Raw genomic sequence first — 22,613 nt, forward strand, 5'->3', positions numbered from 1 at the left:
AGAGCAAAAGGTCACAAATGGCCAGCGATGATGTAAGCAGGCCCTGTGCCTTGGGTGCGGGTGGCGCTTGGGTGCTCAGCAGGCCGACAGCCCAGCTCTGGTACTGCACCCTCTCTGGCCATCTAGTGCCCTGGCAAGGATGAAGCGTTTTGTTGAGGACAGTTAGCAAGGTTTCGTCAGTTTGAATCAATTAAGGCGATCAAACCATTGGTGGGGGAGGAGTCAAATTGACCAAATCAAGATAGTAATAATAACAACAACAACAATAACTGCCACAACAACATTTTATTTATATACCACCCTTCAGGATGACTTAACACCCACTCACCCAAGCTAGATGGCCCTACTCACAAGTAGCTGTGTGTTAGCAGAAGAGAGTTAGGTATGCTGGTGAACACCATGACACATCTAAGGGATTACCAAAATGAGTGATCCCTACTGAGGTGCTAGTCGGTGCAATGGTGTCCTTTGGTGACCGTTGGCCTCCCCCCCCCCCCACACACACACACCAAAAAACAACTCTTTGGAGGCTTCTCACAACCCCAGGAGGGGCTGACACATTTCCACTTCTTTAACAAATACATAGGCACAAGTACACATCACTTCTTTAACAAATACACAGGAACAAACTCCACAAGGCAATATTGTTGGATTTCATGAACTTTCTTTGGAGGCCTGGCCTGTGGGCTTTCTCCCTCTGGGGTCTCAGGTAGAAGAAGGGCTTTCACACCGAGATGGAGAGGGTTGAATCTGGAGGCTTCTGCATACAGAACATTTTTTAAGAAAGTCAATTTGGAGGGGAAATTCTTCTGGATGGATACAAAACATTTCTTCCTTATTTCATGTCTATTATTAGACATGATTGAAATGCTACGGGGAATTTAAAATAATTTTAATCAGGCTGTCGTGTGCCTTTCCATCCTGACCCATCCCTCTGACCTCCTGACAGAGATAGAACATAAGAACATAAGAGAAGCCATGTTGGATCAGGCCAATGGCCCTTCCAGTCCAACACTCTGTGTCACACAGTGGCCAAAAAAACAGGTGTCCACAGGAGGTCTGCCAGTGGGGAAGGGACACTAGAAGCCCTCCCACTGATTGCCCCTCAAACACCAAGAATACAGAGCATCACCGTCCTAGACAGAGAGTTCCGTCTATACCTTGTGGCTAATAGCCACTGATGGACCTCTGCTCCATATATTTATCCAAAATTAATCAAAATTAATAATGTGCAAAAGATCAAAATTAAGAATGTGCAATGGCTATTATTATTATTTATGCCCACTAAGCCATACCACTTCTAACCCACTTCTTAGGTTGCTAAATACCTCACTGCATGTGCTCAGCAAGCAAAAAAGGCCTATAGAATAGGAGTGTTTACTCCTGCCTGCCAGAGACTGAGAACTGTCCCTGAGAATGTTATTGGAGGTGGACACGGAAGGCACAGACAGGAAAAGCATTTCTCATTCAAGTCACCAGAAACAAAAGAAGAAATGAATAGCCAAACTCAAAGCTTTAATAGCATCATATATGTAATGCTAAAACTAGTCCTCAGTGTGGACATCAACACACTGGAGCCAAGTAGAGACTGGTAGACATCTGAAGCAAGCCCTAGGTTTGCACAAAAAACCATTCTCCCCCCACCCCCCAAAAAAATTTGGAGGACAACTCATGCTACATTACTGGAGCTAGACCAAGGCCCCTTTCACACTGCCTCCCAGGACATGGAACATCGCGTTACAAATGCGAAAAATCACGTTTTCTCACACGAGATTTGCGTGATATCACGCAAGATTTGCTCGCCCAAGGGCCCAAGGATTTTTGGTGCTCAGGGCAAACCATTATTTTTGTGGCCCCTCGTTCAACATAGAGGGGAGGTGGCATGGTGTAGCTCACTCTCCTCTGATCCTGGAAGCTACGCAGCGGCAGTACTTGGATGGGAACCCACCAAGGAAGACTCTGCAGAGGAAGGCGATGGCAGACCACCTCTGCTTCTCACTTGTCTTGACAGCCCCAGCAGGGGTCGCCATAAGTCAGTTGTGACTTGATGGCACTTTACACACACACACACACACACTCAACATACATACACAAACCTGAGGAAACAATTGGCTCACTTCAAGGTCTGCAATCCTAAGCACGCTTACCTGAGAGTAAATTCCACTGAACATAGCAGGGCTTATTTTTGAGTAGGCATGGTAGATAGGCATAGGAGGAGTGCTGGTTCAGTTCCCTCTTTGCCCTGCATCTGGACCTCTGGGGCAGCCCGTAGCCCCCTCGTGCCCCTCCCTAAACCTCTGGCACCCCTAGTGGATGAGCAGCCTCTCTACATCACAGGATCTTGCCCACTGTTTTGAGGGCATTTGGTTTCCTGTAGATGAGGCAGCACAAAAGGGATAGGGTACCTTCATAATATTTGCTTTACAAATATACAGGTGGAGCACAGGTGGGGGCAAAGAGGTTCTCCTGAAAGGCAACAAATCCTCTATCCACAGTGGTTAAGTGGTTTGCTGCGAATTAGCACTCTACTGGCTCGAATCCCACTACTGCCATGAGCTCAGTAGGTGGCCTTGGGTAAGCCCCTCCTCTCAGCTCCAGCTCCCCAGCTGCATCGCGGGGATAATAATAACACTAACTTGTTCACCACTCTGGGTGATGCTCTAATCTGTCTAGAACAGCGGTATATAAGCACAGATTATTGTTGTTATTTGAGTTACACGCAACACAATAATAAATAAAGATCGCATGTTATCATTGATTGGCCTTGCTAAGCTGATACAACTTTCCACCAGAGACCTAAGTATCAGCCAGGGATTGGTGCAATATGTACGCTGTTCCAAGTAATGCCGTCTTTTGCAGTTCTGTAGGCATCATGTCAGAAAGCTGCAGTTCTTCCATATAAGTTCCAAAGTTTTTCAAAATAGTTCCCAGTGCCCTTCAGTTTGTGCCTGCATCCCCAAACTCATTTATCAAGATGGGAAATTCGTTTTGTTGGAGCTGAGAAACAATCCAATAGATGTCAAAAGTTTTAATTTTAAATTTAAAAGGCTGGTTCCCCTCCACCAGGGGATTTTATCCCAGGAAACTCGAAGAAATCCCCAGCAACATTAGGGACTTTTAAAAATCTGGAATTTCATTTTAGTGTGATTTGAGCAATCCAAAAAATTGGCCAAAATCAACAGCTACCAATGCCTGTGTATTCTTTGCAGTCATCCTCATCTTATGGAACGGCCTGCCTGAAGAGGACACAAAAGCTCCCACGATCCTGGCTTTCCACAAACTGCGCAAAAACAAATTATTCAAGAGGGATTTCTTACAGAGCTATGCTGTAAGGAATTGGTTCAAGAGAGAGGCATTGTTAAAAGGGATTGGGACTGTAGTTTATACTGCTGTGTATTGTCTGTTGCTGTAGGTATACTGCTAATGGATAGTTCAGTGTTGTTTTGCATGTCTTATCAATTGTTTGTTCTCTTTCAGCGTTTTTTTTGGCTTTGTATCACTTTTTCGGCTTGTTTTCAAATCTCTGCTATTTTTACCCTATTGAATTTCTTACTGAATGTCCAAGCCTTGGCTTATAATGTAAATCTGCCTTGAGTCTCAATGAGAAAGGTGGACTATATATAACGTAAATTTAAAAACTGAAAATGATAAGCAGAGTTACACCCTTCAACCCCTCTAACATGAGTCAATCTAAAATGTAATTCTGCAGATTATTTTGCTTGCAATTTCCCCTCCCCAAAGAAATCCATTGAAAATGTGCCCCTGTAACATTTTAATGGCATTGAAATAAGACACAGATATATGGAAAGGCAAATAATTCTTATTTATGTTTTATGTCTTTACCATTATTACTGCTGAATAAAAGAACACAGACGTAGGAATGAACGGAATATTTATTAGAAAACTTCCCATCAGTTATTATGATTTACTTAAAACAGAAGACAAAGACACATGGAATCAGAGGGAATTCGCTTTTATTATTATTATTAAATGATAATATTGGTTATTGGATGGAAAAAAGGTGGAAGTCTAAAATAAAATTTGATTTTAAATTTCCACCTTCTTTTCCATTCAGGAGAACACAGCAGCCCTTTGGACTCCGGCCGCTGCAGTCCAAGGAAATAATTCTGTGATGTCTTCTTTGCCATCACAAAATCCCTAAATCTAGAACAAAAGTGCTCCGAGGAAGGCAAAAAAAACCCCGGTGGGACAAGAGCCAATTAGCCCTCCAAGGGAAAAAATTCCTTCCTGGCCCCGTCAACCAGCGACCAGCATTTGCCCAGAGCAGTTGTTCGTGATTCCCTATTCTAACCTGAAAAAGAAAACCTACTGAGTATGGAAAGATTACCTGTTAGTAAACGAGCTCCCTTTTGGTAAGCAAGTGGGAGAGAGAATCTTACTTGCCACCAGAAGAGCTTGCATTGGAGAGAGAAACCAAGCAGCCATGATATCCCTTTTGGTGGGAGAGAAGAAAATGAGCTCTCTTTGGGTGGGTGGGGGGGACTTACATGGACCTAGGTGAGCTCCCTTTGGGGTGCACAAAAGAAACTGAGCTACATCCAGGCTAACTCCATTTTGGTGGAGAAACCTATCTGCCACTGGACGAGCTCTCTTTCTGGTGGGAAAGTAGAGAAAGTGAGCTGGCACTGGGCCAGTTCCCTTTGGGTGTGGGAGAGAGAGATAGAAACCTACCTTCCACCAGGTGAGCTCCGCTTTCTGAGGACAAAGAAACCAAAATGCCACCTGGTAAGCTTCCTGTCAGGGGGCAAAGAGAGAAACCTCCCTTCCACAAGGGGAGCTCCATCTTGGGAGCAAAGAGGGAAATTCTGCTGCCACAGGGCAAGCTCCCTTTGGGTGTGGGGGAAAGACATAGAAACTTACTTGACACCAGGTGAGCTCCCTTTTGTGAGGACAAATAAACCAAGGTGCCACTTGATGAGCTTCCTGTCAAGGAGCAAAGAGAGAGAAACCTCACTTCCACAAAGTGAGCTCCATCTTGGGAGCAAAGAGGGAAATTCAGCTGCCACTGGGAAAGCTAGCTTTGGGTGTGGGGGAAAGAGAAAGAAACATACCTGCCACTAGGTGAGCTTCCTTTTGTGAGGACAAAGAAACCAAAATGCCACCTGGTAAGCTTCCTGTCAGGGGGCAAAGAGAGAAACCTCCCTTCCACGAGGGGAGCTCCATCTTGGAAGCAAAGAGGGAAATTCTGCTGCCACAGGGCAAGCTCCCTTTGGGTGTGGGGGAAAGAGATAGAAACTTACCTGACACCAGGTGAGCTCCCTTTTGTGAGGACAAAGAAACCAAAATGCCACCAGGTAAGCTTCCTGTCAGGGGGCAAAGAGAGAAACCTCCCTTCCACGAGGGGAGCTCCATCTTGGGAGCAAAGAGGGAAATTCAGCTGCCTCAGGGCAAGCTTCCTTTGGATGTGGGGGAAAGAGATAGAAACATACCTGCCACTAGGTGAGCATCCTTTTGTGAGGACAAAGAAACCAAAATGCCACCTGGTAAGCTTCCTGTCAGGGGGCAAAGAGAGAAACCTCCCTTCCACGAGGGGAGCTCCATCTTGGGAGCAAAGAGGGATATTCTGCTGCCACAGGGCAAGCTCCCTTTGGGTGTGGGGGAAAGAGATAGAAACTTACCTGACACCAGGTGAGCTCCCTTTTGTGAGGACAAATAAACCAAGGTGCCACTTGATGAGCTTTCTGTCAGGGAGCAAAGATAGAGAAACCTCGCTTCCACAAATTGAGCTCCATCTTGGGAGCAAAGAGGGAAATTCAGCTGCCACTGGGCAAGCTCCCTTTGGGTGTGGGGGAAAGAGAAAGAAACATACCTGCCGCCAGGTGACCTCCCTTTCATGAGGACAAAGAAACCAAAATGCCATTGGTAAACATCCTGTCAGGGGGCAAAGATAGAAATCTCCCTTCCATGAGGTGTGCTCCATCTTGGGAGCAAAGAGGGAAATTCAGGTGCCACTGGGCGAGCTCCGTTTGGGTGTGGGGGAGAGATAGAAACTTACCTGCCCCCAGGTGAGCTCCCTTTTGTGAGGATGAAGAAACCAAACTGCCACCTGATGAGCTTCCTGTCAGGGGGCAAAGAGAGAAACCTCCCTTCCACGAGGTGAGCTCCATCTTGGGAGCAAAGAGGGAAATTCAGCTGCCACAGGGCAAGCTTCCTTTGGGTGTGGGGGAAAGAGATAGAAACATACCTGCCACTAGGTGAGCATCCTTTTGTGAGGACAAAGAAACCAAAATGCCACCTGGTAAGCTTCCTGTCAGGGGGCAAAGAGATAAGCCTCCCTTCCACGAGGTGAGCTCCATCTTGGGAGCAAAGAGGGAAATTCAGCTGCCACAGGGCAAGCTTCCTTTGGGTGTGGGGGAAAGAGATAGAAACATACCTGCCACTAGGTGAGCTTCCTTTTGTGAGGACAAAGAAACCAAAATGCCACCAGGTAAGCTTCCTGTCAGGGGGCAAAGAGAGAAGCCTCCTTTCCATGAGGGGAGCTCCATCTTGGGAGCAAAGAGGGAAATTCTGCTGCCACAGGGCAAGCTCCCTTTGGGTGTGGGGGAAAGAGATAGAAACATACCTGCCACTAGGTGAGCTTCCTTTTGTGAGGACAAAGAAACCAAAATGCCACCTGGTAAGCTTCCTGTCAGGGGGCAAAGAGAGAAGCCTCCTTTCCACGAGGTGAGCTCCATCTTGGGAGCAAAGAGGGAAATTCTGCTGCCACAGGGCAAGCTTCCTTTGGGTGTGGGGGAAAGAGATAGAAACATACCTGACACTAGGTGAGGTGTTTTCTGTTAGGAACGCTCATACCTAAAAAAGAACAGAAACAACACTCAGAATCAGGAATGTTGACAATGTTCTAACACTTATACCTCCGTCCAGACCTTTCCTTTTTCTCTTTCTTGCCATCTCTACAAAACTGTCACCTCCACCCCCTTCTGTCTTCTCTGTTTTTTAAAATTCCACATCTGGACTTCTTTTATTGGTTTCCAGTGAGCTGTCCCATTTACTGAGATCGTTTCTTTTTCAATAGGCGATTCTCAAAGGGAATGAGAAGAAATGATTTGAACGGAGGGGGCAAGCAGAATTTAAAACCCATCTATCTATTCAGGCTGACCACCAGAGAAGCCAAGAGGGCCCGGGCTCCCTGACGCTTTATTTGTCAGCCTGATGCCAAAATGAGCAGGTTAAGGAGGCTCAATCTCTCATTTCAGATCCCCCAATCCACAAAATAATGAAAACTAACAGGCTAACCATCTGGGATTCACGGTCTCATCAGCACAATCCCCAGAGCCTGTCTGGCTGAGCCCAACTGTCAAACAGGTCTCAAGGTTCCAGATTGTGATGTGTGGGAATGACAGAGACCTTGATGAGGTAATGGAGTATTTTCCAATGGAGATGCCAGGCTATTTTCTGCCTGCCTTATTGAGTCCATCTCTGATCTCAGATGGGTCAAACTGTGGCCAACCACTTCCTGTAGCCCCAGAGGAGCTGCCAGCATAGTTTCTGGGTCAAGCAGAAGCGATTCGGGACAGCTTGGAAGTTAATAATCCTAGATAGGAAGGGGTATAATTTTCCAGTCCCTGACAGCTGTGTCAAAGCAGCTGCTGCCCTCAGATCCCTTAAAGGGACAGAGCAAAAGGTCACAAATGGCCAGCGATGATGTAAGCAGGCCCTGTGCCTTGGGTGCGGGTGGCGCTTGGGTGCTCAGCAGGCCGACAGCCCAGCTCTGGTACTGCACCCTCTCTGGCCATCTAGTGCCCTGGCAAGGATGAAGCGTTTTGTTGAGGACAGTTAGCAAGGTTTCGTCAGTTTGAATCAATTAAGGCGATCAAACCATTGGTGGGGGAGGAGTCAAATTGACCAAATCAAGATAGTAATAATAACAACAACAACAATAACTGCCACAACAACATTTTATTTATATACCACCCTTCAGGATGACTTAACACCCACTCACCCAAGCTAGATGGCCCTACTCACAAGTAGCTGTGTGTTAGCAGAAGAGAGTTAGGTATGCTGGTGAACACCATGACACATCTAAGGGATTACCAAAATGAGTGATCCCTACTGAGGTGCTAGTCGGTGCAATGGTGTCCTTTGGTGACCGTTGGCCTCCCCCCCACACACACACACACCAAAAAACAACTCTTTGGAGGCTTCTCACAACCCCAGGAGGGGCTGACACATTTCCACTTCTTTAACAAATACATAGGCACAAGTACACATCACTTCTTTAACAAATACACAGGAACAAACTCCACAAGGCAATATTGTTGGATTTCATGAACTTTCTTTGGAGGCCTGGCCTGTGGGCTTTCTCCCTCTGGGGTCTCAGGTAGAAGAAGGGCTTTCACACCGAGATGGAGAGGGTTGAATCTGGAGGCTTCTGCATACAGAACATTTTTTAAGAAAGTCAATTTGGAGGGGAAATTCTTCTGGATGGATACAAAACATTTCTTCCTTATTTCATGTCTATTATTAGACATGATTGAAATGCTACGGGGAATTTAAAATAATTTTAATCAGGCTGTCGTGTGCCTTTCCATCCTGACCCATCCCTCTGACCTCCTGACAGAGATAGAACATAAGAACATAAGAGAAGCCATGTTGGATCAGGCCAATGGCCCTTCCAGTCCAACACTCTGTGTCACACAGTGGCCAAAAAAACAGGTGTCCACAGGAGGTCTGCCAGTGGGGAAGGGACACTAGAAGCCCTCCCACTGATTGCCCCTCAAACACCAAGAATACAGAGCATCACCGTCCTAGACAGAGAGTTCCGTCTATACCTTGTGGCTAATAGCCACTGATGGACCTCTGCTCCATATATTTATCCAAAATTAATCAAAATTAATAATGTGCAAAAGATCAAAATTAAGAATGTGCAATGGCTATTATTATTATTTATGCCCACTAAGCCATACCACTTCTAACCCACTTCTTAGGTTGCTAAATACCTCACTGCATGTGCTCAGCAAGCAAAAAAGGCCTATAGAATAGGAGTGTTTACTCCTGCCTGCCAGAGACTGAGAACTGTCCCTGAGAAAGTTATTGGAGGTGGACACGGAAGGCACAGACAGGAAAAGCATTTCTCATTCAAGTCACCAGAAACAAAAGAAGAAATGAATAGCCAAACTCAAAGCTTTAATAGCATCATATATGTAATGCTAAAACTAGTCCTCAGTGTGGACATCAACACACTGGAGCCAAGTAGAGACTGGTAGACATCTGAAGCAAGCCCTAGGTTTGCACAAAAAACCATTCTCCCCCCACCCCCCAAAAAAATTTGGAGGACAACTCATGCTACATTACTGGAGCTAGACCAAGGCCCCTTTCACACTGCCTCCCAGGACATGGAACATCGCGTTACAAATGCGAAAAATCACGTTTTCTCACACGAGATTTGCGTGATATCACGCAAGATTTGCTCGCCCAAGGGCCCAAGGATTTTTGGTGCTCAGGGCAAACCATTATTTTTGTGGCCCCTCGTTCAACATAGAGGGGAGGTGGCATGGTGTAGCTCACTCTCCTCTGATCCTGGAAGCTACGCAGCGGCAGTACTTGGATGGGAACCCACCAAGGAAGACTCTGCAGAGGAAGGCGATGGCAGACCACCTCTGCTTCTCACTTGTCTTGACAGCCCCAGCAGGGGTCGCCATAAGTCAGTTGTGACTTGATGGCACTTTACACACACACACACACACACACTCAACATACATACACAAACCTGAGGAAACAATTGGCTCACTTCAAGGTCTGCAATCCTAAGCACGCTTACCTGAGAGTAAATTCCACTGAACATAGCAGGGCTTATTTTTGAGTAGGCATGGTAGATAGGCATAGGAGGAGTGCTGGTTCAGTTCCCTCTTTGCCCTGCATCTGGACCTCTGGGGCAGCCCGTAGCCCCCTCGTGCCCCTCCCTAAACCTCTGGCACCCCTAGTGGATGAGCAGCCTCTCTACATCACAGGATCTTGCCCACTGTTTTGAGGGCATTTGGTTTCCTGTAGATGAGGCAGCACAAAAGGGATAGGGTACCTTCATAATATTTGCTTTACAAATATACAGGTGGAGCACAGGTGGGGGCAAAGAGGTTCTCCTGAAAGGCAACAAATCCTCTATCCACAGTGGTTAAGTGGTTTGCTGCGAATTAGCACTCTACTGGCTCGAATCCCACTACTGCCATGAGCTCAGTAGGTGGCCTTGGGTAAGCCCCTCCTCTCAGCTCCAGCTCCCCAGCTGCATCGCGGGGATAATAATAACACTAACTTGTTCACCACTCTGGGTGATGCTCTAATCTGTCTAGAACAGCGGTATATAAGCACAGATTATTGTTGTTATTTGAGTTACACGCAACACAATAATAAATAAAGATCGCATGTTATCATTGATTGGCCTTGCTAAGCTGATACAACTTTCCACCAGAGACCTAAGTATCAGCCAGGGATTGGTGCAATATGTACGCTGTTCCAAGTAATGCCGTCTTTTGCAGTTCTGTAGGCATCATGTCAGAAAGCTGCAGTTCTTCCATATAAGTTCCAAAGTTTTTCAAAATAGTTCCCAGTGCCCTTCAGTTTGTGCCTGCATCCCCAAACTCATTTATCAAGATGGGAAATTCGTTTTGTTGGAGCTGAGAAACAATCCAATAGATGTCAAAAGTTTTAATTTTAAATTTAAAAGGCTGGTTCCCCTCCACCAGGGGATTTTATCCCAGGAAACTCGAAGAAATCCCCAGCAACATTAGGGACTTTTAAAAATCTGGAATTTCATTTTAGTGTGATTTGAGCAATCCAAAAAATTGGCCAAAATCAACAGCTACCAATGCCTGTGTATTCTTTGCAGTCATCCTCATCTTATGGAACGGCCTGCCTGAAGAGGACACAAAAGCTCCCACGATCCTGGCTTTCCACAAACTGCGCAAAAACAAATTATTCAAGAGGGATTTCTTACAGAGCTATGCTGTAAGGAATTGGTTCAAGAGAGAGGCATTGTTAAAAGGGATTGGGACTGTAGTTTATACTGCTGTGTATTGTCTGTTGCTGTAGGTATACTGCTAATGGATAGTTCAGTGTTGTTTTGCATGTCTTATCAATTGTTTGTTCTCTTTCAGCGTTTTTTTTGGCTTTGTATCACTTTTTCGGCTTGTTTTCAAATCTCTGCTATTTTTACCCTATTGAATTTCTTACTGAATGTCCAAGCCTTGGCTTATAATGTAAATCTGCCTTGAGTCTCAATGAGAAAGGTGGACTATATATAACGTAAATTTAAAAACTGAAAATGATAAGCAGAGTTACACCCTTCAACCCCTCTAACATGAGTCAATCTAAAATGTAATTCTGCTGATTATTTTGCTTGCAATTTCCCCTCCCCAAAGAAATCCATTGAAAATGTGCCCCTGTAACATTTTAATGGCATTGAAATAAGACACAGATATATGGAAAGGCAAATAATTCTTATTTATGTTTTATGTCTTTACCATTATTACTGCTGAATAAAAGAACACAGACGTAGGAATGAACGGAATATTTATTAGAAAACTTCCCATCAGTTATTATGATTTACTTAAAACAGAAGACAAAGACACATGGAATCAGAGGGAATTCGCTTTTATTATTATTATTAAATGATAATATTGGTTATTGGATGGAAAAAAGGTGGAAGTCTAAAATAAAATTTGATTTTAAATTTCCACCTTCTTTTCCATTCAGGAGAACACAGCAGCCCTTTGGACTCCGGCCGCTGCAGTCCAAGGAAATAATTCTGTGATGTCTTCTTTGCCATCACAAAATCCCTAAATCTAGAACAAAAGTGCTCCGAGGAAGGCAAAAAAACCCCGGTGGGACAAGAGCCAATTAGCCCTCCAAGGGAAAAAATTCCTTCCTGGCCCCGTCAACCAGCGACCAGCATTTGCCCAGAGCAGTTGTTCGTGATTCCCTATTCTAACCTGAAAAAGAAAACCTACTGAGTATGGAAAGATTACCTGTTAGTAAACGAGCTCCCTTTTGGTAAGCAAGTGGGAGAGAGAATCTTACTTGCCACCAGAAGAGCTTGCATTGGAGAGAGAAACCAAGCAGCCATGATATCCCTTTTGGTGGGAGAGAAGAAAATGAGCTCTCTTTGGGTGGGTGGGGGGGACTTACATGGACCTAGGTGAGCTCCCTTTGGGGTGCACAAAAGAAACTGAGCTACATCCAGGCTAACTCCATTTTGGTGGAGAAACCTATCTGCCACTGGACGAGCTCTCTTTCTGGTGGGAAAGTAGAGAAAGTGAGCTGGCACTGGGCCAGTTCCCTTTGGGTGTGGGAGAGAGAGATAGAAACCTACCTTCCACCAGGTGAGCTCCGCTTTCTGAGGACAAAGAAACCAAAATGCCACCTGGTAAGCTTCCTGTCAGGGGGCAAAGAGAGAAACCTCCCTTCCACAAGGGGAGCTCCGTCTTGGGAGCAAAGAGGGAAATTCTGCTGCCACAGGGCAAGCTCCCTTTGGGTGTGGGGGAAAGACATAGAAACTTACTTGACACCAGGTGAGCTCCCTTTTGTGAGGACAAATAAACCAAGGTGCCACTTGATGAGCTTCCTGTCAAGGAGCAAAGAGAGAGAAACCTCACTTCCACAAAGTGAGCTCCATCTTGGGAGCAAAGAGGGAAATTCAGCTGCCACTGGGAAAGCTAGCTTTGGGTGTGGGGGAAAGAGAAAGAAACATACCTGCCACTAGGTGAGCTTCCTTTTGTGAGGACAAAGAAACCAAAATGCCACCTGGTAAGCTTCCTGTCAGGGGGCAAAGAGAGAAACCTCCCTTCCACGAGGGGAGCTCCATCTTGGAAGCAAAGAGGGAAATTCTGCTGCCACAGGGCAAGCTCCCTTTGGGTGTGGGGGAAAGAGATAGAAACTTACCTGACACCAGGTGAGCTCCCTTTTGTGAGGACAAAGAAACCAAAATGCCACCAGGTAAGCTTCCTGTCAGGGGGCAAAGAGAGAAACCTCCCTTCCACGTGGGGAGCTCCATCTTGGGAGCAAAGAGGGAAATTCAGCTGCCTCAGGGCAAGCTTCCTTTGGGTGTGGGGGAAAGAGATAGAAACATACCTGCCACTAGGTGAACATCCTTTTGTGAGGACAAAGAAACCAAAATGCCACCTGGTAAGCTTCCTGTCAGGGGGCAAAGAGAAAAACCTCCCTTCCACGAGGGGAGCTCCATCTTGGGAGCAAAGAGGGATATTCTGCTGCCACAGGGCAAGCTCCCTTTGGGTGTGGGGGAAAGAGATAGAAACTTACCTGACACCAGGTGAGCTCCCTTTTGTGAGGACAAATAAACCAAGGTGCCACTTGATGAGCTTTCTGTCAGGGAGCAAAGATAGAGAAACCTCGCTTCCACAAATTGAGCTCCATCTTGGGAGCAAAGAGGGAAATTCAGCTGCCACTGGGCAAGCTCCCTTTGGGTGTGGGGGAAAGAGAAAGAAACATACCTGCCGCCAGGTGACCTCCCTTTCATGAGGACAAAGAAACCAAAATGCCATTGGTAAACATCCTGTCAGGGGGCAAAGATAGAAATCTCCCTTCCATGAGGTGTGCTCCATCTTGGGAGCAAAGAGGGAAATTCAGGTGCCACTGGGCGAGCTCCGTTTGGGTGTGGGGGAGAGATAGAAACTTACCTGCCCCCAGGTGAGCTCCCTTTTGTGAGGATGAAGAAACCAAACTGCCACCTGATGAGCTTCCTGTCAGGGGGCAAAGAGAGAAACCTCCCTTCCACGAGGTGAGCTCCATCTTGGGAGCAAAGAGGGAAATTCAGCTGCCACAGGGCAAGCTTCCTTTGGGTGTGGGGGAAAGAGATAGAAACATACCTGCCACTAGGTGAGCATCCTTTTGTGAGGACAAAGAAACCAAAATGCCACCTGGTAAGCTTCCTGTCAGGGGGCAAAGAGATAAGCCTCCCTTCCACGAGGTGAGCTCCATCTTGGGAGCAAAGAGGGAAATTCAGCTGCCACAGGGCAAGCTTCCTTTGGGTGTGGGGGAAAGAGATAGAAACATACCTGCCACTAGGTGAGCTTCCTTTTGTGAGGACAAAGAAACCAAAATGCCACCAGGTAAGCTTCCTGTCAGGGGGCAAAGAGAGAAGCCTCCTTTCCATGAGGGGAGCTCCATCTTGGGAGCAAAGAGGGAAATTCTGCTGCCACAGGGCAAGCTCCCTTTGGGTGTGGGGGAAAGAGATAGAAACATACCTGCCACTAGGTGAGCTTCCTTTTGTGAGGACAAAGAAACCAAAATGCCACCTGGTAAGCTTCCTGTCAGGGGGCAAAGAGAGAAGCCTCCTTTCCACGAGGTGAGCTCCATCTTGGGAGCAAAGAGGGAAATTCTGCTGCCACAGGGCAAGCTTCCTTTGGGTGTGGGGGAAAGAGATAGAAACATACCTGCCACTAGGTGAGGTGTTTTCTGTTAGGAACGCTCATACCTAAAAAAGAACAGAAACAACACTCAGAATCAGGAATGTTGACAATGTTCTAACACTTATACCTCCGTCCAGACCTTTCCTTTTTCTCTTTCTTGCCATCTCTACAAAACTGTCACCTCCACCCCCTTCTGTCTTCTCTGTTTTTTAAAATTCCACATCTGGACTTCTTTTATTGGTTTCCAGTGAGCTGTCCCATTTACTGAGATCGTTTCTTTTTCAATAGGCGATTCTCAAAGGGAATGAGAAGAAATGATTTGAACGGAGGGGGCAAGCAGAATTTAAAACCCATCTATCTATTCAGGCTGACCACCAGAGAAGCCAAGAGGGCCCGGGCTCCCTGACGCTTTATTTGTCAGCCTGATGCCAAAATGAGCAGGTTAAGGAGGCTCAATCTCTCATTTCAGATCCCCCAATCCACAAAATAATGAAAACTAACAGGCTAACCGTCTGGGATTCACGGTCTCATCAGCACAATCCCCAGAGCCTGTCTGGCTGAGCCCAACTGTCAAACAGGTCTCAAGGTTCCAGATTGTGATGTGTGGGAATGACAGAGACCTTGATGAGGTAATGGAGTATTTTCCAATGGAGATGCCAGGCTATTTTCTGCCTGCCTTATTGAGTCCATCTCTGATCTCAGATGGGTCAAACTGTGGCCAACCACTTCCTGTAGCCCCAGAGGAGCTGCCAGCATAGTTTCTGGGTCAAGCAGAAGCGATTCGGGACAGCTTGGAAGTTAATAATCCTAGATAGGAAGGGGTATAATTTTCCAGTCCCTGACAGCTGTGTCAAAGCAGCTGCTGCCCTCAGATCCCTTAAAGGGACAGAGCAAAAGGTCACAAATGGCCAGCGGTGATGTAAGCAGGCCCTGTGCCTTGGGTGCGGGTGGCGCTTGGTTGCGCAACAGGCCAACAGCCCAGCTCTGGTACTGCACCCTCTCTGGCCATCTAGTGCCCTGGCAACAATGAAGCGTTTTGTTGAGGACAGTTAGCAAGGTTTCGTCAGTTTGAATCAATTAAGGCGATCAAACCATTGGTGGGGGAGGAGTCAAATTGACCAGATCAAGGTAATAATAATAACAACAACAACAATAACAGCAACAACATTTTATTTACATACCGCCCTTCAGGATGACTTAACACCCACTCACCCAAGCTAGATGGCCCTACTCACAAGTAGCTGTGTGTTAGCAGAAGAGAGTTAGGTATGCTGGTGAACACCATGAAACATCTAAGGGATTACCAAAATGAGTGATCCCTACTGAGGTGCTAGTCGGTGCAATGGTGTCCTTTGGTGACCGTTGGCCTCCCCCCCACACACACACACACCAAAAAACAACTCTTTGGAGGCTTCTCACAACCCCAGGAGGGGCTGACACATTTCCACTTCTTTTTTTATTATTTTTTTAAAAGATTTTTTTATTGGATGGGTTTACATACATTTCGCAAACATTTTACAACAAATATACCCCTTTTCTTAATATATGTTATCCCACCCACCCCCTCCCCTTTCCCCTTATTGACTCCTTTACCCCTAATAACTATTTCTAGTCTAAGTTGCTTTTCCCCCTATTGTTTATGGCAAAGCTTTATCTTATATTTCTAAATCTCTCAATAGTTTTCAAGAGACCACAACTGATCTTTCACGTCCCATTTCTTTTCTAAATATTTTTTAAATTTACCCCAATCATCCACAAATTCCCTTGGATCTCATTCTCTCAGTGTCATGGCCCAGTCTGAGAGTGAGGTCTCCTCTGGAGGAGAGGAGCCTCGTGTAGCCAGCCAGGACTCCTCTGGAGAAGAGGAGCCCTGTGTAGCCAGCCCTAGCCCTGATTCAGCAGAAGCCAGCAATCAGGAGCAACAGCTGCTGGCTGATCAGAGCTTACAGCCAGCAGCTGAGGCACCAGCACCCTCAAGCTCCAATACTACAGAGGAAGCTCAGCCAGGGACTTCTACAGGTGCAGCGCAGCCAAGAGCCTCCACCCCCCCAGGTTCACCCACGCCCAAGGAACGCCGCAGGCAGCGCCAGAGACTGGAACTGCTGGAGAGACGGCGCAGTGCTCGCCTCTTAAGCCAACGCCAGCTGCTGGAGAGTGATGATGAGTAGTGACAGGATAGAGCCCCAGCAGCTGGCTGAAAACCACGCCTGGCTATAAGAGCCAGTCTGGAGGAACTGCTGGGCGTGGAAGCAACTTGTCTACTGCTTGCAACCACTCCGTGTTTCGTGAACCTTGCCCGTGCCTGCTTTTGGACCTGACACTATCGGTGACTGACCTTGGACTGTGCCTGACCTTGCTTTTGGACTCTGGACTCACTCCTGGCTTTATCTCGTGCTCTGACCACCGGTTTGACTTGGCTTTTGCTCTTGGAACTCCCCTTTGACTTTGGCTTTAAGGTTTGGACTTGAACCACCCTGCTTGGGCTGGCCCAGCCCATGACACTCAGTTTCCTTGTTAATTTGTCCATTTCCGCCATGTGCAACCATTTCTGAATCCAGTCTTGAATTTCTGGTAGCTCTGTCTCCAGTGTTGAGCATACAGTAGTCTTGCAGCCACCATCAGACACATTCCCACTTCTTGAACAAATACATAGGCACAAGTACAAACCACTTGTTTAACAAATACACAGGAACAAACTCCACAATGCAATATTGCTGGATTTCATGAACTTTCTTTGAATACACGTCTGGTGTATTGTATTCAAGGTGTCGATCAAGATGTAATAAATACACCTTGATTGACACATCATCATCAGTCATCAATCATTATTATTATTAGCCCACATCAAAATCCCCAGAGAGGGAGGGAGGGGGGGAGAGGAAGAAACCCCGCATCACAAACCACAGCAGTGTTTGATATCACATCTTTGCCTTTCGAAACACAGCAGCCTGAGCCAAAGACTAACTTGTCAGCATCCCTGTTTATTTATGACATGCCACTTTTATGCCAGAACACTGCAAAAGCCATGCCTGGGAAAATGAGTTATGCAGCATTTAAATTGTGCATTGTTCAAGTTTGGCATTTGTCCCAACAAGACAAGACAGAGGTTTTCCCCTTCTCCTAAGGACCAGGAAATGTCCATGCAAACTTCTTGGTACATAGTTGATGAAAGAAATGCCATTCCTGTTGCTTGGGAAACTCTGCCAAACTGAATCAACTGTTGACATGCCATAGTTCCTCCTCTCACAGACCCAATGCATGAGAAGGAGCAAGCAATATTATTAGCTGGGTGTGGTTCCCTGTGGAGGAGAGAGCCCTGGAGTCGAATGGCATTTTGCAATATTTGCTTCGTCTAAAAATACAGAAGCAGGGCACAGGTGGAGACGAAGGGGAATTCCTGCAAGGCAACAGAGCCATTACCCCAGATCAGATATGCAGAGACCAAGAGACCTTGCATTACAAAGTCAACTTCTGCTCTCCGATCTCAAAAAGTCCATACTTGCTTCTTCTTGACACACACTACACTTAGTTTAGTTTATTCAATTTTTAACCCTTCCTCCCTGCAAGTGGGCTCAGGGCAGGTTACAAGATTAATAGAATCAGGGCTTTTTTTCAGCTGGAATGTGGTGGAATGGAGTTCCAGCACCTCTTGAAAATGGTCACATGGCCAGTGGCCCCGCCCCCTGATCTCCAGACAGAGGGGAGTTTAGATTGCCCTCCGTGCCACTGGTGCAGAGGGCAATCTAAACTCCCCTCTGTCTGGAGATCAGAGGGCAGGGCCACCGGCCATCTGACCATCTTAGCTGAGGGTGATTTAAACTTTAAAAAGTTTAAATCGCCTTGTTCCAGCTGACCCAAAGTGATGTCATTGTGCAGTCCTGAGTTCCATCACCTCTTTTCCCAGAAAAAAAAGCCCTGAACAGAATACAAAAATAAAACAGTAAAATCACAATCTCCAAGGTATAACTTTCAGAGTTAAACATCACAACAATATGGATTTTGGCATCCCAAGATGGGGCCCCTTTACATTTCCCTGCCCACTGAACTTGTTCATTAATAATTTGGAGTTGGGAGTAAGCTGTGAAGTGGCTAAGTTTGCAGATGACACTAAATTTTTCAGGGTGGTGAGAACCAGGGAGGATTGTGAGTAGACATGGGCATGAACCAAAAAAATTACCAAACCAGAGGATTGTGGTTCGGTGCAGACCACGATCCCGAATTCCCGAACAGCAACTACCATCTCCCGTTCCCAAACCGAATTGTGGATCGTGGAGGCCACAGCAAAGGGGCGCCCCGCTGTTCCCAGTGATACAGGAACATTGGGTGATGCCGGCAGCCGCCGGGCCTAGCTAGCAAGTGGCAAGCAAGAGCTCTGTCCCACTCCACTGCTAGCAGAAAGTGAAACCCAACCTGGGAGCCCATGGCTATTTATAAGCATGGGTCCCATTCAGCAACACAGAAGGTCTGAGTTTGGCCATCAGAGCTGCCTATCAGGGTTTGCAGGGATGAGATTGGAGTGCCCAAGGCTACAGAACACCCCCTTCCCCCGCCCTCCCCTGGGTGTCTTCTCCCAACTTGTAATTGCTTTGCTGCTCCATGGTTGGAAGGAAGCCCTGCTGATCAAGGAAAGCTGGGCTTCCATTCGGGTTTCCAAGGCAACAGAAGGAGGGCAAACAGAGCTCAGGCATTCCCCTGGCTCCATTGCCAGGGGAATCGATTGCTGGCGCCAGAATGTCTGGATTCCCGAACTGAGCCCAAACGCCACGATCCAGGCCTCTCCCGACTGCTGGATCGTACCACTTCTTCTGAAGAAGTGAGCTGTGGCTCACGAAAGCTCATACCCTACCACAAATTTTTCTAGTGTAGTTTATGGGCACAAGCCTTTAGGCTTCCCCCTCCTTCACTCTGGGTGGAATCTGCAAGGTCTTAAAATAAAAGTGCAAGATCGCTGGGGGAGAGGAACTTCGCAATTCCACCTAGACTGGAGTGGGGAGAGAAAAAATACATAGCATTACTGAGCAACAGGCTGTTTTGTGTATTGTACAGAGGCACACCCAAATTTGCCATCAAGCCCACCCCCAAAGCCTCCTCCCAGCTCACCCTTTTCACCCACACCATTTCTGGCATTATGACCTACCCACTGTTCAGTCTTGACCCACCATCTGGGAACCACTGAAAGAACCATACAGAGACATATTTTTGTACTGCCTTTAAATCTTGGTGACCTTGATTAAGTAAAAAGCTATCTACATGTTACGCAAGAATGCCAGAGATGAATAGCACACCCCCTGCAGGCTGCAAGCATAGGTTTACCAAGCTCCTACTTCTAACAGGTACCCCCCTCACCGCACTTGCATTCCCACCCCACTGATGATTGCAGCAGGAGAAAAAAATGGAGAATGGCATTTGGTCCAGAAGTGGAATAAATTTCAGGTTACACTCTAGGAATCCCCCCAATCTCTGTGGTTTTTTACCATAGAGTTTTGGGAGGGGGTTCCTAAAACATCATCAAGATGTTATATCCCTTATGTCACTCTCTCCTGGGGTTGCAGGCAGAAGTCTGCAGTCCATGAGAGGAATGATCTCCAGCCCCCGTACCAATAATCTGGACCCCATACACACACACATCATGGGACATACTGGCCTCCCATTGGAGCTAGCTGGATTGCTGAGGCAGGGCCTGATGACATCATGAAAGGGGACATCATAAAACAGAGTCCAACACAGCCCACTGAGCAGCAGTTACAGAATATTGTAGCCTGGGTAAATGTTCAAAAATAACATTAATAATAACATTCAATTTATATACGGCCCTTCAGGACAACTTAATGCCACACTCATTAAGTGTGGTCATGTAGTTTACAAAATGTGTTATTATTATCTTCACAACAATCACTCTGTGAGGTGGGTGGGACTGAGAGAGCTCTGAGAGAGCTGTGACTGACCCAAGGTCACCCAGCTGGCTTCAAGCGGAGGAGTGGGGAATCAAACCTGGCTCTCCAGATTAGAGTCCTGCCGCTCTTAACCACAACACCAAAACTGGCTCAACTTCTGCATCCCTGTGTGAAGTCCTGATTAGTTTCTTTATTTAATGAAAAGCAGACTTTGAAAGCTACGGTTCTAAGTCGAAACATGGCCATGGAGATGAGGAGATGTCATTGCAACCTTAGTCTGGAAAAAATGAGAAACAAGATTACTCCTGCCAGAAGTAGCCTTCTCTTGGATGCTACAGCTACTAGATAAGGATATACCGATACAAACCGATACCATTCCACAGGGGGATTGTTTATCCTGGCTACTGCCAGGAGACTGGGAGGGCAGGAGAGCATGAGAGTGCAGAACTTACCTTCTCATGAGCGTGCCTCCACGCCTTACCGCAATGACGTCACTTGCAGAAGTCACATTGGTTTGTGGGAAGGCAGGAGCCCACGCATACTTCCCATCAGGGCCTTCTTCTTTGTTGGTTTTTAAGCAGAGGCTAGATGGCCATCTGACAGAAATGTTGATTCTGTGAACCTGGGCAGATCGTGAGAGGGAGGGCAGGAAGGGTTACATCAATGCTTTGTTCTCGCGGCCCCTTCTTACACGCCCAGGGTAATGCCCATTGCCACCTTGGGTCAGGAAGCAATTTCCCCCAGGCCAGTTTGGCTAGGAATCCTGATGGTGTTTTGCCGTCTTCTGGGCATGCAGCAGGGGTCATTGGGGGGTGTGGGGGAAAGGTAGGTAGCTGTGAATTTCCTGCATTGTGGGGGGGGTTTGACTAGATGACCCTGAAGATCCCTTCCAACCCTGTGATTCTTTGAATTCCTTAAGAATTGACCCAAAACACTATATTTGGCACGAAGTGTATGCATGTTCCCACCCCACCCCCATGTGACAATGTCTAGCAGGACCCAGACGTACACAAACCCATTTGTCCGAGATGTCCGATAACAGGGCAAGTTGCCTCGTCCCACCGATTTCCAGTAATTGCCGAGCAGAAGGGCAAACCACCTGAAGTTTGTCTGTCAGCAGCAGGCACCTCCTAGCATCCCTATTCAACAGGCATTTTTCAGCTAGGGTGTCGTTTTAGAAAATACTGGGATCTCCCTACCCCCCCAGCAACAGAATTTTCTACTCCTACGACTTGAGAAGAAATCTTGTTTCTGGAAAGGAGGACATCTCATTTGTCCTAATTAGACAAGACAGAATAGTTCCACCATCACCACCGCCGCCGCCCCTTCTCCCCACCCTCCCAAACTTTCAGAGGCAAACCAATTTTTTTTTTCTTTTAAAGATGTGCCTTCTAACAATTGGAAGAACTGGCAGCAGCGAATGAGGGGGAGCAGGCTGTGATCATGCCAATGAACACATCTAAATTAACACATGCACCTTAACAACTTGGCAAATTATTGAACGTGACTGGCAAGCAGAATGTGAATCAACCGGCTGGAAGTTCCAAACAGGTTGCTATGTTGCCATTACAGGCAATTAGAGACTGGCAACTTCAACGCGAACGAAGGGTCAAGCATACAAAGCAGAGCCTTCAGTGGTGACTAATGAAATGGCGTGGGAGAAGGTTGCAGACTGTGATCTTTGCTATGATTACAAAGAAGTAATAAACACATCTCGATTTTCATTTGCGAAATATTGATGGGTATGTTGTCATCGAGCGCCCTGACCTGGATAGTCCAGGCCAACCTGATCTCTCCAGATCTCGGAAGCTGAGCAGGGTCGGCCTGGGATAATAATGAGATGAGAGACCTCCAAGGAAGCCCAGGGTTGCTATGCAGAGGCAAGCAATGGCAAACCACCTCTGTTAGTCTCTTGCCTTGAAAGCCCCAGCAGGGGTCGCCATAAGTTAGCTATGACTTGATGGCACTTTCCGCCGCCATGTCATTGAGCCCTTTCACATGTTGCAGAGGAGTAAAGGAACAGATGTCTGCACAGTGACATTGGATTAGCAAACCAGCCCCCCTCACAAATTTTCATTCACTGCAATGTATAGAGAGAGAGCCTTCATAATTAGACATGTACAAGGGGCAGGCCTACAAGGGGGAGGAATCTAATTTCCCCACTTATTTCTCCTCTTCTTGCTTTCTCGCTTTGCCTTTCCTTGGTAGTATCATTTCCTTCTATTCCATCTACTTTTCATATTTATCTGCAAACACGGGGCTTGCTCAAGCTCATGTAAAAATACCTCCCTTTCTGTTCCTGTTTTCGTCCCCACTCTATGGCCTGGTTCAGAATTAG

General features: G+C 46.7%; 2 long non-coding RNA genes across 3 annotated transcripts; both read right to left on the bottom strand.

The window, feature by feature from the left end:
* Positions 1-3,957: 3,957 nt before the first annotated feature.
* On the bottom strand, positions 3,958-5,254 carry LOC129346322 (uncharacterized). The gene is made up of 2 exons (XR_008598756.1): positions 4,882-5,254; positions 3,958-4,716 (listed from the first exon to the last, which is right to left on the bottom strand). It is a non-coding gene; the product is annotated as an uncharacterized LOC129346322 (long non-coding RNA).
* Positions 5,255-11,591: 6,337 nt separating this feature from the next.
* LOC129346308 (uncharacterized) lies at positions 11,592-16,796 on the bottom strand. Of its 2 annotated transcripts, XR_008598751.1 has the most exons (4): positions 16,717-16,796; positions 14,406-14,446; positions 12,515-12,577; positions 11,592-12,349 (listed from the first exon to the last, which is right to left on the bottom strand). It is a non-coding gene; the product is annotated as an uncharacterized LOC129346308 (long non-coding RNA). The 2 variants fall into 2 exon arrangements; XR_008598750.1 differs by lacking the exons at positions 14,406-14,446; positions 16,717-16,796 and having other exon boundaries at positions 12,515-12,698.
* Positions 16,797-22,613: the final 5,817 nt, after the last annotated feature.

This window comes from Eublepharis macularius, chromosome 19 (genome assembly GCF_028583425.1).
Source record: "Eublepharis macularius isolate TG4126 chromosome 19, MPM_Emac_v1.0, whole genome shotgun sequence".
NCBI classification, from domain to species: domain Eukaryota; kingdom Metazoa; phylum Chordata; class Lepidosauria; order Squamata; family Eublepharidae; genus Eublepharis; species Eublepharis macularius.